This window comes from Oncorhynchus nerka, linkage group LG14 (genome assembly GCF_034236695.1).
Source record: "Oncorhynchus nerka isolate Pitt River linkage group LG14, Oner_Uvic_2.0, whole genome shotgun sequence".
Lineage (NCBI taxonomy): Eukaryota > Metazoa > Chordata > Actinopteri > Salmoniformes > Salmonidae > Oncorhynchus > Oncorhynchus nerka.
Genome location: NC_088409.1, coordinates 51,405,130 through 51,420,683, shown reverse-complemented (window position 1 = coordinate 51,420,683; position 15,554 = coordinate 51,405,130).

Sequence of the window (15,554 nt, the reverse complement as noted above, 5' to 3'; positions counted from 1 at the left end):
AAAGAAATAAGGCCATGCCCATGAAAAAAAAATCCAAATTTTAAACAGCACTGACCTCCACTGGTTAAAAGTATACTCAAGAAAATATTTTATTGATCATAGTGATGCAGGAGTATGATTAAAACAGGTTAATATGCCCCACCAACATAAGACAACTGTACAGAAATAAGTAAATAAAATCAATGATTAGAGAATAGTCAGATTAATTGATACATGACACGGATATAGCGGGAAGATGGCATAGCAGGAAGACCAAAGTATCGTGAATCAAGAGTTCAAATCCCAGATGAGGACAGATTGAATAGTAATTACTGTATAAATGAACATGCACATGTATGTATGTCATAGTGTGTCAAATATACAGGTTGAAAACAATGTATATTAAAAGCACAGTGTGTGTGAGTACCCCTAACCTTACCAACACAATGTAAGAATGGTTCCAAAGTTGTAACTTGACATGTGAATACATTCAATACGATTTGCAAGCATGCAACTCAATTTGAGGATAAATGCAACACAATCACTAAACTTTGGACTGGTGAATCTTCTTCTGTGAATAAAAATTACATTTGCCCATGTCTAAGGGCTCCCTCGTGGCGCAGTGGTCGAAGTCAATGGATTTTTAGCTGCAAGTTGTGTCAGTCCAGTCCCTGGTTAGAATCCTGGCTGTGATGGGAAGTTTCATAGTGCAGTGCATAATTGGCCCAGCGTCGTCCGGGTTTGGTCGGGCTACGCCATCGTTGTAAATAAGAATTTATTCTTAACTGACTTGCCTAGTTAAATAAAGGTTACATTTGCACACTCTGCATTTTGTAACATATAACATGTGCCAAAATGGTTTGTGGTTGTAAATTCGGGGTTGCACATACGGAGCTTCTTGCTGCGGTCCAAAGAACTGGGAACTCTGAAATCTCAGACTTCCAACTTCAGTGCCTTCAAAGACAAGTGGTAACTGAAAATAAAACTCAGACTGGGAAATATCTTTTGAAAGGTCATCCAACTCAGAATTCTATGTCGGAAACTCTGGCATCATTCTATAGCTCTGACTTTCCGACCTGAAGATCACTGTAATCATGATTTGAGCTTGTTTTTTTCCAGAGTTCCCAGTTGTCCTGAAAGCACCAATAATAATAACTAGAGACAGCCTCTCCAAGATGCCCAATTGTTGTTTAAAACGCAATCTACTCACGGTTGCATATACCAATTCATGGCTGCCGCCATCTTGCTAGTTTCGATTTTACTGGGACTACTCTGCCTGTGCACTAATATGGGAATAGCACGAGCATGAGCCCGAGCAGTAACTTCATCACAAGCATGAGTGCGGGAAGCTTTTGGGCATTCTGCCAGTGTTGCCAGGGACATGGATCTGCGTGGCTGAGACAAGTTGGAGGAAGGTAAATCTGTACCACAGTGACCACAACCACTTTAAAAATTAAAGGAGTTTTATGCAAGTAAATTAATGAGGACTAAATCAAATGTGCACAAGCTAGCTTGACATGTGCACCTCAGGAGACCTAGCAGTTGTATATTTTCTATTCAACACAATGCAATCACAACAATTCATAGGACTTGTTACAAAATGAATGATGAAAAAAGTTTCTGAAAAAGCTTTGCAGTTATGATTTTCCTGTTAAGTATTCGAGCTGTGTCACAATTCATCAGTAAAGTTGCCTTGTATAACAAAATTTACACAAATTCAAAATGGTTGTGCATCCTGATGTAAACTTCAGTGCCTTCAAAAAGTATTCATAACTCTCAACTTATTCCGCATTTTGTTATGTTACAACCTGAATTCAAAATGGATTAAATAAGTAAAAGTAAAACTAAATGCATGCTCTTCAACCGATCGCTGCCTGCACCTGACCGCCTGTCCAACATCACTTCTCCGGACAGCTCTGACTTAGAATACGTGTGTCACGCCTTGGTATTAGTATTTTGTGTTTTCTTTAATTATTTGTTCAGGCCAGGGTGTGTAAGGAATTGCTATTTCGTATGCAGGTGACTAACTTACTGCTAATTACATGGCTACAACTCACAGTAAAGCCTGTGGGGTCCCCTACAGGATAGCTCCCACATTACACACATAATCTCCCTTTTTTAACCGAACACTGTGTGCCCGAAGAAGATCCTACGATGACGGACAGACAACTGAGCCAATGGCGGAAGACTACAGACTACAACCAGCTGAACCAATCCGGAGATCCGATCTTCCTAGGGTCAACCTACTTTCTGTGACGTATATAAGGGCTGTGCTGACTGTTTACGCTCTCTGCCTGCCGTTCCACACGAACTAACGGAAGAGCCGTAATTACGCTGTACTACATATTTTCACTCTGAATAAACTGTTTACTTGTCATAAAATTTACCACTTAGTCTGAATCGATCCTTGGCCGGCTCACCAGTCTACATATCCAATTGCTAACAGAAATGGTACGCAGAGGATGGTTAACTAACGGTCCAGTCGAAGCGAGCAGATTGGGTGTGAGAGAGGGGGTGAGCGCGTGGAGAGGAAGATTCGAGAAGGACGGGTGATTTGATTTTCGGGGGGTGGACAACAATTCTACTCAACTCGGGAAACTGATCTAAAGGTGCACCATAAATAAGGTAAGCAAAACCTGTTAAATCAAACTTTGCATATTGTCGTATAGTCTGCCTAAATTTCGATCAGTATTTCCGAGTAAGTATGAATTCTTGTGTAAATTTATAATTTGCTGACGAGTCGCAAGAACAGTGTAGTGAACATATCTAGTAACGACCCGGCGACGGCCGGTGTGATATGAATCACTGATGAGATATCAGTCACAGTCTGATAGCTTTCAATTGATGAGAGATCACGTAAAGGCCTAGATAATTCCGATAGGGGTCGAAAATATATAAATTCAGTTTCGATAGGGGTCGGACATGTGTATCGGATATGTGTATCAATTTTGATAGGGGTAAGTTTCGATAGGGGTCGGGAATAGAGATCAGTCAGAAACCTAACGCCGAGGGGGAGAAATTGCAATTTTGTCTGAGAAATTCACTGATAAGAGTCGGGAATAGAGATCAGTCAGGGGATAGTTAGCTACTATTCATTGAACCTAACGCCGAGGGGAATTTTGTCCCGTGAACCGGTAGAGGCTAGTCTGAGAAATTCACTGATAAGAGTCGGGAATAGAGAACAGTCAGGGGATAGTTAACTACTATTCATTAAACCTAACGCCGAGGGGAGAAATTGCAATTTTGTCCCGGGAACCGGTCGAGGCTAGACTGATAAGAGATTCACCGATAGGGATCGGCTTTCAGGGATCAGAGAGAACGTGTATTAATTCTGATAGCGGTTAACTTCGATAGGGATCAGTAGGGGATAGAATTGGATTCTAGAAGTTGAATTCTATCCAGTAAATCCGCTTAGCTCGGTCTGATAGGGGTCGATTTAATAAGAGGTCAGAGATATAACCAGTAATTGTATGTTTTGTCTATTTGTAACTGTTAATATGTACCTATGACTTCTGTGTTCTGACAGTTGTTATAGAATTTTATTAATTGGCCTGTACTGAGTTATTTTAATAGGAATGAGTGAATTGTGATTGACCAATATGTTAAATTCCTTCGGGACCCTGTTTGTTCTGAAATCTGCATAGAAAACTGTCCTAATTATATATATATTGGGTTGTGTATAGAGGTGAGGGAAAGCAGAGGCTGTGTTTTAACATGTAAAGGACACGATTATGAATGTTGGAAATTCTATGTGAATTTCGTATGAATGACTGTAGTATTGAGAAAACATATTAACCAGAGTTTGCGTTCCATGATTTTGAGACCGGGGAAATTAAATTGAGAGAAACGTTTGTCGCGGAGTAAACCGCTAGGTGGGGATACGTAACTGGGCTATTATGCACACGTGCTGATAGACAAGGCCACCTCAGTAGTCGAATGACCGTGCAAACTTGATTGACAGCCGCCGGGCTAAAACACTGATTTTCGCTTTTTTCATTCCTGTTGATATTGCCTAAAGAGATTGCTATAGAATCGCTCAAATTTAAATGTATAATCAGGAACAAAATGACTGATGTATAATTGAAATAATATCTGAATATAATATTTAAATATTGAGACTAAATAGTTGAATAGATCCCTTGGTTGTGCGCTCCACAAATCCCATACCGACCCATGCGTTTTTCTCGAACTAAAACATACAAAGGAGAAGCTCAGAGATAAGACAGAGCACGTGCAGCAGTGTCTCTTCGAGTACATCGTGGGTATTAATCAACGTCGGGCGAAGTATATGCTAACTATATTCAGATAGAAGGAGAGAATTCCGATTAAAACTACGATTAAATTCCGATTGAATTAAATAAAATCACGATTAAAAATTCACAATGGCGACCCTCAATACTCCAAAGCTGAGGTTTAATGAGTTCCTAGAACAAAAAAATAGAATATAGATCAGGGGGAAAGAAACAATGGAAGCACATGAAGAAAGTTTGGGAGGGATTAAAGCTAAAAATGGACACAGGAAGGTCATTTAGGAGGGGAACCGCCATCCGCAGTTCAGCTGAAAACAATGGAATGTGGGTTAAGAGAGAAAGAGGCAGAAAAGAACAAAATTCACGTATTTAAGAAAGAAGGGTCAGATACAAAGGGAGCGAGATTAATGAGAATCCTAATTGAGGGAAAACTTTGGGCGTTTAAATTAGTGCTATTTTCTGTTGTTCAGATGCCGGAGTAACAAATGCAGATAACTGAAAATTGGGTCTATTTGCGGAGAATCTCAGTTCCATAGCATTGGTGGTTCAGTGGTGGAGTTCTCGCCTGCCACGTGGGAGGCCGGGGTTCGGTTCCCAGCTGAGGTGTAAAGAGTAGTTATATATGTCTGAGTTTTTGGTTTTAATTAAACTAATTGTTTTGCAGAGAAAGTTATAGTCACTAGTATTGGTATAAGATATAAACTGAACGTTTTAAATAGTTTGTTTGGTTCAAATTGAAAGACTAATTCATTCAACTTAATATAAGAACGGAGATTTTGATGCAAAGCGATGTCTGTTCACTAAATGATTTGTTGGGAATAATACATTGGGAAAAGAGTCGTAATTAAAATGCTAATTCAAAGACGAGACAGTAACTTAAATCAAATTAATTCTGAATAATAACGGGGGAACAATTACGATAGATTTGTGTCCATCGAAATGTTTTTATAAGATTAGCGAATTGAGAGATGTTGATTGATGTTGTAAACTCTAATTCAGGATTCAACAGATGTGATAAATTAGGTTTGGTTTATCGAACCCGAAATACTGTTGTTGCAGACAGCCAACCATTATTTACAATGAGTTGAAAATCGTTGCGAAATAAGTCAAGATTGAGCGCTTGTTGATGACATCACTCGCGAGGTTTCCGTCGCCACGGAAATGATGTCTTGACTGGGGGTGAACAGAGAAAATGGTTAGTGTCCTTTAAAAGGAGTATGTAAATCGTCAGGAAAGATGCTAAAAACTAGCAGCTGATTCGCTGGGTGGGTATCATTGATTTGTGGCGTTTATTTGGACTGTAATTGGGCCGTGAGAGAGAGGGATTGGATGTCTGAGTCATAAAACATCGTGATGGTGGATTCTGATGGTTGTTGATTCTTGGTTTGATCGTTTGAATAGCACCAGTGAATTTGAGCACTGTTTCCATTATGTGGAACGGTGTCAGGGTATTAATGGTGAAAAGCAACCTCTATGGTAAAACATAATTGTACATGTTTCGGTAAACTAGCGAGGTTGAATTTGGTTATTTGTACATTTCCCTTGATACGTAGACATACGTAACAGGGGCAAGTTGTTTTTCCTTGAGGAACACGCAGATGGTGTTTTGTTTTATTGAGATGTAAATGTGAGTTGAAGGAGCCAAGGGAAAATACGTTATTTTTATTAAATATCAGGGATTATAATCTTGGGGAGAATGAGGCCATAAACGACCAAATTGGAAAGGCCTGGAAGTTTTGATTAATCATTAAGGTTTGCAAATATATACACATAAAACATTTGTTAGGACTATTTGTTTTGGTGCAAAGGTATTTTAAAGAGACACGCTCAAATATGGAACTTTATGAGTTTTTATTTTATGAGTTTTAAATTACACAAGTGAATTTGGATTTTAAGGATAAAGGGTTCTTTAATATGTCTAGTGTAGTATAGAACTTGACTATAAAAGGGTGGGTTGACTCATGGACCTTATCATGACTGTCTTCTAAGGTCTGATCAGCCTTGGGGGAGAGTCATTGGTATAATGAATGTGGTCATATTGAGTACTAGTTTTAAGGTAAATTCATTATAAAGGAGTTTAGGTTAGGAGGTTAGGATAGGATATATATTAAGCCAAAAGGGCAGGGAATTACATAGAAAAATAAGTTTCAGTTCTTAGGGGTGATAAATCACTGTAGACAAGGAATTCTGCACTCTGCAACATATATTAAATTCATGTTATTGTCAGATAGAATACTGAGAGTCCTTGAAGGAAGGATTTTGATATGATAAGCATTTGTTTTGATTTTTTTTTTGACCATTAGGGGTTTAAAAAAAAAAAAAAAAAAAAAAATAGTATTCAATTTAACAGGTATATAGGACATCTGTGATGATTTAGGATTATTGTTAGGTTGATTAAGGAAATGTAAGGACTTTAGAGATTGACACTCATAGACATGATTTTGGATAAAGTGAAACAGTTAGAAGCTTAGTGGTATTTGAGAAATATGAGAGAAAAGGTTTAAATTGGTAAATATATATTTAAGAAAATATATAAGTAGCGCAGATAGTTCTTAAGTAGATAAGAAACTTGACAGGGAATTGGTACTGGATTGATGCCCAAGGGAGAATTGGACATGTGGAAAACTAAAAGGGGCTCCTTCATGATGTCAGACATAAGGATAATATACTAATCTTACCTAAGTCAGTATTTAGAGTAGGTAAGGTTGATACCTGGGCAGAGTCGGGTATCAAAAGGGGGATGGGTAAATTGTGGTCTAGGATAGGATGGGGCTTATTGGATAAGAAACTAAAAAAAATATAAAAAAATGTAAGCTAACAATTGGGAATAGAAGTTAAAGATATAATCAGATAAAACATATGAGAAATTGTTTGTTAACCAAGCCTGTATGTCCAGGATTTTATGCATTACAGGTGAACTACAGGTGAAGTCACTCAATCCAGTCCCAGAGGCTTGGGGACCATAGGAGACCCCTGGTGACAGCTAGCTGAAAGAGCTACCCAGATTCATATCGCACGGCGGAAGGGTAAGACATTTTTTCACTGTCGGACAATAAACAGAGTTCGGGAGAAGAACTGGAATTAACAGAATTCCGGGGGCCAACTCTCGAATGAAGTAACCCTACCTGTCCTATCACCCCTGTTTTTGTTCATAGAAGTGAAGATGTGTCTGGCTCTGGCTAAGTGATGTGTAATTTTGTTCCAAAATAAGCATAAGAGATCCCTAGATCTGGGTAGATAAGAAGTTAGAATAGAGATTACACGGTAACCGACTTCGGACAGTTCTAGGATTGGAGAAGAGGGTATCCTTATAGCATGGAGGATCCCACAAGGGTGGATAGGTTTTCCATGATATGGGGAAACCTGGGAGCAATGTTGAACTTTGTAAAGGTGATGAAATCCTACTAACCATCAAAACTATTAAGCTCTCTGATGCAGGCACTCACACCCTCGGACTACAAAGGACGAGGACAGACATGATGGGTGTGTTTTCTATCAAGGTACTGCCAAGACCAGAGGTAACCGGACACACTCCTCTACCACCACTGTGTTAAAAATACCATTCAGGTAATTAATGTTAGAGACTATTCGGCTATGGATCAATTAGAAACTGAGACTGGTTTTGATAGTAGGGACAATTTGTGGCTGTCTTATATGAGGTACACAGCTAAAACCCTGAGAAGAAAGGACTGTATTATTTGTAGTCATGATAGACCTGTTCTGGCTACACACCCATTTGCTGTAGGAGAAGGAGGGGGGTGGTTGTGTATTTTGAGAAGTTTTTACCAGGTTAAGCCCAATTCAACCCTCTGTTCCTCTTTGAGCCTTGTGTTTCCTGCAGTACCTCCTCATCGGGCCATTTGGGGTGTTGATGCATATGGGGGCAATTACGAGTGCATCACGGGTACAGGTAATGGCATTGATTATGGGAGATTGCCTGAAGCTGATTGCAGGAGTATCATAACCATTAATTCCACTTGGCCAGTTACAGGCCTAAACCAAACTAGTGGTCTGGCTGATGTATGTTGGATGAGTGGAGCAAAAAGTGCTGAGACCCATTCTTAGAGGAGAATGGCAAGGTACGTGTGGTCTGACCAGTTTGATAATTCCACGGACCATTGTTGATGTTGTTGCTGAACAGCTGCTGAGTTCTGTAACCAGGGGACCTGAAAACATTCCATCCCATGGGAGACGGATGTAGTAGTGCTCCATGGACAGAGGATGTAGTTGATATACACACTAACCTGTTGGGAGTGCCAGTGGGGATTCCTCATGAGTTTCAGGCCTTGGGTAGGAATGATGGACTCTGGCACTTACTACCTACTATGGGTCCAGCCATGGTGGATGCTGGACAGACTGCATGGATTAATTATATCTACTATAATCAACAGCGTTTTGTGAATTACTCCCGTGATGCACTCACTAGTATGTCTGAACAGCTTGAGGCCACATTTGGGGTTTCCAGACAGAATAGACTTGCCTTGAATATGCTTCTTGCCAGTCAGGGGGACGTCTGCAAGATGTTCGGTAAACAATGTTGCACATATATTCCTAATAATACCAGTCCAGATGATAGTTTTTAAACTTCACAATCTAAGGCGGGGTTGATGCACTATCTGCTAAGATGAGGTCCACGGGGGGGTGGAGGAGTCTGTTCTCTTGGCCTGGTTTGGTAAGTGCACTGGTAGGATGGTTACTGGATTTCTGACCCTAATTCTTGTATTATTTGTTATTGATGTGATGTGCTGCTTGCATCATACCGTGTTTTGAGAAGTCTGTTACAGATGTGGTGAGGGCTTCAGGCATATGCCTTTGCTTGATGCTCCAGTTGGCGATGCTGATACGGACGCATGCTTTCAGGGGAGGATGGGACTGTCTGATGATGACACATGGTTTGGAGTCCCTGGGGGACTGGTACCACCTGGTACAGGATAGGAGTAGCTGAAAGGACCAGATGGTTTCTAATAATTCTTTACTCTGTTTTCCATGACCAAAGTTTTATCCTACATCTTACATGTCAATAACAATAAAGTTTTATCCTGTTTTTGATAAGTGACACCCTTGGGAGGAACAAAGGCATTACAACAAAGGCATATATAACTTGTTATTAGTAATAAACTTTTTATTATTTTCATGAAATGCTATGACTGCTGAAATAAAGGATAATTGAGTGACACCCTAGCAGGAGTAAAAAGGGGGATCCAGTTGCTTTTATTGATTAAGCTTCTCCATTGTATGTCGTGTCCCATCTGGGATGGGAAGAGGGGGAAATTATTTTTCTTTGTGGGCCATTTCCGGATAGACATACCTAGTTTAGGATATTTTTCCTTTTTGGATTATGTCTTCGTTTTTGCTTGGAGTAATGTATCTGGACTATATCACATCTCTTAGGAGATGTGAAGAGAGGGTATGAGAAACTTTTTCCTGCTGGAAAAAGTTGGCTAATGTGGACAATCATTTTTACTTTTATTTTGAGCTGTTCTCCGCTCTGTTAAATGAGGGTTGTAAGTTCCTAGGTGGCTGGTAGCCAACTTAGTACATAGTGGGATTGAATGGAGAACATGATGGTAATACATAAATATCTATTTCTGTTTAATACCGTGCCTTATTTCATAGTCCTTATGGGAAAAGTTTCTCTTTGTGTCTGGATCCAGTTAGGTTGTGTCACGTCTCTGGTGAGACGTGAAGAGAGGGTTTTGTAAGGAATTGCTATTTCGTATGCAGGTGACTAACTTACTGCTAATTACATGGCTACAACTCACAGTAAAGCCTGTGGGGTCCCCTACAGGATAGCTCCCACATTACACACATAATCTCCCTTTTTTAACCGAACACTGTGTGCCCGAAGAAGATCCTACGATGACGGACAGACAACTGAGCCAATGGCGGAAGACTACAGACTACAACCAGCTGAACCAATCCGGAGATCCGATCTTCCTAGGGTCAACCTACTTTCTGTGACGTATATAAGGGCTGTGCTGACTGTTTACGCACTCTGCCTGCCGTTCCACACGAACTAACGGAAGAGCCGTAATTACGCTGTACTACATATTTTCACTCTGAATAAACTGTTTACTTGTCATAAAATTTACCACTTAGTCTGAATCGATCCTTGACCGGCTCACCCATCTACATATCCAATTGCTAACAGGTGTGACATGGGGTTATTGTATTGTCTTATTGGGGTTTTTGTAGGCATTGGGATTGTGGTTGATTAGGGGTGTGTCTAGTATAGGCTTGGCTGCCTGAGGCGGTTCTCAGTCAGAGTCAGGTGATTCTTGTTGTCTCTGATGGGGAACCGTATTTAGGTAGCCTGGGTTTCACTGTGTATTTTGTGGGTGATTGTTCCTGTCTCTGTGTAGTGTTCACCAGATAGGCTGTATTAGGTTTCACGTTCCGTTTGTTGTTTTGTATTTCAGTTATTTCATGTATCGCTATTTTCATTCATTAAAGACATGAGTAACCACCACGCTGCATTTCGGTCCGACTCTCTTTCAACAAACGAAGAACGCCGTTACAACGTGGACAACTACAAATACCTAGGTGTCTGGTTAGACTGTAAAACTCTCCTTCCAGACCCACATCAAACATCTCCAATCCAAAGTTAAATCTAGAATTGGCTTCCTATTTCGCAACAAAGCATCCTTCACTCATGCTGCCAAACATACCCTTGTAAAACTGACCATCCTACCAATCCTCGACTTTGGCGATGTCATTTACAAAATAGCCTCCAATACCCTACTCAACAAATTGGATGCAGTCTATCACAGTGCAATCCGTTTTGTCATCAAAGCCCCATATACTACCCACCATTGCGACCTGTACGCTCTCGTTGGCTGGCCCTCGCTTCATACTCGTCGCCAAACCCACTGGCTCCATGTCATCAGCTAGGTAAAGTCCCACCTTATCTCAGCTTGCCAGTCACCATAGCATCCCACCTGTAGCACGCGCTCCAGCAGGTATATCTCTCTGGTCCCCCCCCAAAACCAATTCTGTCTTTGGCCGCCTCTCCTTCCAGTTCTCTGCTGCCAATGACTGGAACGAACTACAAAAATCTCTGAAACTGGAAACACTTATCTCCCTCACTAGCTTTAAGCACCAACTGTCAGAGCAGCTCACATATTACTGCACCTGTACATAGCCCACCTATAATTTAGCCCAAACAACCACCTCTTTCCCTACTGTATTTATTTTATTTATTTATTTTGCTCCTTTGCACCCCATTATTTGTATTTCTACTTTGCACATTCTTCCACTGCAAATCTACCATTCCAGTGTTTTGCTTGCTATATTGTATTTACTTTGCCACCATGGCCTTTTTTTGCCTTTACCTCCCTTATCTCACCTCATTTGCTCACATCGTATATAGACTTGTTTATACTGTATTATTGACTGTATGTTTGTTTTACTCCATGTGTAACTCTGTCGTTGTATGTGTCGAACTGCTTTGCTTTATCTTGGCCAGGTTGCAATTGTAAATGAGAACTTGTTCTCAACTTGCCTACCTGGTTAAATAAAGGTGAAATAAATTTAAAAAATTTATTGTGTTTGTTAACCCATCTACACACAATACCCCATAATGACAAAGTGAAAATATATATTTTAATTTTTTTTTAAATGTATTGAAAATGAAATACATAAATAAGTATTCACACCACTGAATACATGTTAGAATCCCCTTTGGCAGTTATTACAGCTGGTAGTCTTTCTGGGTAAGTCTCTAAGAGCTTTGCACACCTAGATTGTATAATGTTTTCCAATTAATATATTCCAATTTCTTCAATCTTTGTCAAATTGGTTGTTGATCGTTGCTAGACAACCATTTTCAAGTCTTTCCATAGATTTTGAAGCAAATTTAAGTCAAACTGTATCTCGGCCACTCAGGAACATTCACTGTCTTCTTGGTAAGCAACTCCACTGTAGATTTGGTCTTGTGTTTCAGGTTACTGTCCTGCTGAAAGGCGAATTAATCTCCCAGTGTCTGTAGGAAAGCAGACTGAAACAGGTTTTCCTCTAGGATTTTGCAGTATTCCATAAATGTTTTATCCTGAAAAACTCCCCAGTCCTTAACGATTACAAGCATACCCATAACTTGATGCAGCCACCACCATGCTTGAAAATATGGAGAGTGGTACACGGTAATGAGTTATACTGGATTTTCCCCAAACATCTCTTTGTATTCCGGGTGGAACTAGCATGTTGGAGTGAACGGCTGTGCGTGAGAGGCTCCTGCAACTTTTTTGCGAAATAATCTAATTTAACCTACTTTATGGCACTTTTTACAACAAACGTTTCTTTCTAATACAAGATTGTAACTTTTTATATGAAAATGCTGAGTAATAAGCGACCAAAGGGCAATAAATCCACACTAAACAACGAGACAGACATGGCGGGAGGCACATGCAACAATGTGACACTTACAGAACTTACCCGGGCTTTGGGGGAGCTACGTGTTGCTATAGCTGAGGATCTTAAGGCCACTATTGCTGAACTGGACACCAAAATCGAGAGCATCATTCGAACGGTCGCTTCGCATGGCCAGAGTATTGTGGACCTTGAGAAAGCTTCTGAATTCAACGCTGGTAGGATCGACGAGTTAGAGAAGCTATGCACGTCATTGCAGGATAGAGGCTTTCTGTGAAAGTGGTGGACCTGGAGGACCGATCCAGACGTAATAACCTTCGCGTTGTTGGTCTGACAGAGGGGGTAGAGGCGGGCTCTCGCCCCACCGACTTCTTCGCCAAACTATTGAAGGATGCAATGGGATCGGATGTTTTGGCTTCGGATCCCCAGCTGGACCGTGCACATCGCTCCCTTGTCCCAGTGCCTGGACCGGGCCAACGTCCTCGCCCAGTAATCCAGTAATCATCTGCTGTCACAGTTTCAAGACCAACGATCTTATCCTGCGTGAAGCTCGAATGAGGGGAAACCTGTCACATAAAGGGCACCCATTCCGTGTCTATGAGGATTATGCGCCCGATGTGGCAAAGCATCGCGCCGCCTACAGAGATGTCATGACCAAACTCTACAAACTCCATCTTCGCCCAGCCTTGCTCTTCCCTGCAAGACTAAGAATTACCCTGCCTTCCGGTGAGAAGATTTGTCTCTCCTCGGTTTTGGACGCAGAGAAGTTTATCCGGGGATATACGCCAATCCCCCGTACAGGTTAGAGTGCCTTGTCATTGTGTGTTAGGGTCTGCTCATGGACTCGAATCCATACTATACCATAATGGGTGAAACCGTATTAAACGGGCTCAACAAGGACTACCGAACATGTAAGACGCTGAGCCGACCAATGGATGGCGGTCAGAGCTCTCACTTAAATTCACTTTCATCCCGGCTGTGCTCAGAGCGATGCATATTTTTACTTCCAGGTTTGATCACTGACACCTTCGGATGAATATAAGTATTCCCCCATTTTTGTTTTCTTTCGTTATATATTTTACAATCCTTACATACCATGTATTTATTGCTTGCAGGGGACTGGGGGTGATGTTTGGGCAGACACAGACACCTGGTTAGCAAGTTGATGTTTTGTGCTGTTCTGCCTTTGTCTAGCCGTGGGCCGCTCTCCCGACTAGATTCCCACCAACCCTCTGTAGTGCTTGTGTCTGTGTAGGTGTGCGTACATATAATTACTATTTGTACTCTATTACTATTTTCTCTTAGCATTTTAGTATATAGTATATATATATAGATGTATGTGTGTATGTATGTGTGTGTGTGTGTGTGTGTGTGTATGTATGTATGTATGTATATATATATATATATATTTTATTTAATCTTAAAAAGGAAAAAAAATATCTGTATGTGTGTATGTATATGTAGATGTATGTATGTGTGTATATATATATATATATATATATATATATATAGATGTATGTGTGTATATATATATATATATATAGATGTATGTATGTGTGTGTATATATATATATATATATATATATGATATGTGTGTGTATATATATATATATATATATATAGATATAGATGATATGTGTGTGTATATATATATATATATATATATATATATATATATATATATATATATATATAAATAGTTTTTATTGGGGGGTACGTTTAATTTAGCAAATCCTTGTTCCGATCTCCTGACCCACAGTATGTAAAGGTATGGCTGACTATGTCGGTTGCGGATGGTTTATGTTTTGACCGGCAGTGCTTAGCAATATAATCTTGTGAGGCTATATCTTGCTTATCTCTGGGATTGACCCAGGATGACGCTTAAATGCGCAATATGTTTAAGTTGCAACTTATTCTGTTTAGATTTATTAGATGCTAACTGAACACTTTATTCGCGGGAGCCTCCTCAGTTCATATGTTAGTAGAAGTTCTAGGATAGTGAGAGGTGAACGTATAGTTGGGATTTTATTTTTTGTTTTACCTCTTGTTCGAGGTCGCGCCGTGCTTCTTTGGCATCAGCCAGATAATGTGTTTATTATTTTTATTTTTCCTTTTTTTTCTCTCCTGTTTGTGCATGCCTGTTAAATGTGGGTTGATGGGGGGCGGGGGGGGGTGGTAAAGTGTTGGGGAAATTAGGGGAATAGGGTGGGAAGTGAAGGTGCTTGCAGGGGGGAGGGGTGGGTTGGATACTGCTCGGGTGTAGGTGCTACATATGCTGATCGTGATGGTTTGGTGTGCTTTCTTACCTTTTTATCAAGTTACATGTTATGCAGGCCACCATAGGAACTACAAATGAGAGGAGGGCGGGGCTTACATTCACTTCCTGGAATGTCAAGGGTTTAAATGAACCATTTAAGAGAGGCAAGGTCCTAGCCCACTTGAAAGCACTCTCATCTGATATTATATTTTTGCAAGAAACCCATCTGAAAAATAACTCTCATAGCAGACTTAAGTGTAGGTGTATATCTCCCATACTAACCTAGTCATTGGAGGGGACCTGTGTGCTAGACCAATATTTGGATAGATCCTCTACCCGGCGAACCCCTACCTCCTATTCAAGCGAATTCTTGAATACCTACATAAAAAATTCTAACTTAAAAAAAAATACCTACGGGTAGGGAATACTCCTTTTACTCTCATGTTCACAATGTTTACACTCGAATTGACTACTTTTTGGTGGATGCTAGACCTACTCCCCTATACCTGTAATATGAGGTATCATGATATTATAATCTCAGACCACAGTCCACTCACCTTCTCCCTGAGATTGGGTGACATTGTACCAAACGAGAGGGACTGGAGGTTGAATCCTCAGCTCCTCACAGAACCAACATTCGGTGAATATCTTAAAGACCAAAATACATTTTTCTTTGATACCAACGACAACACAGAGACTTCCCC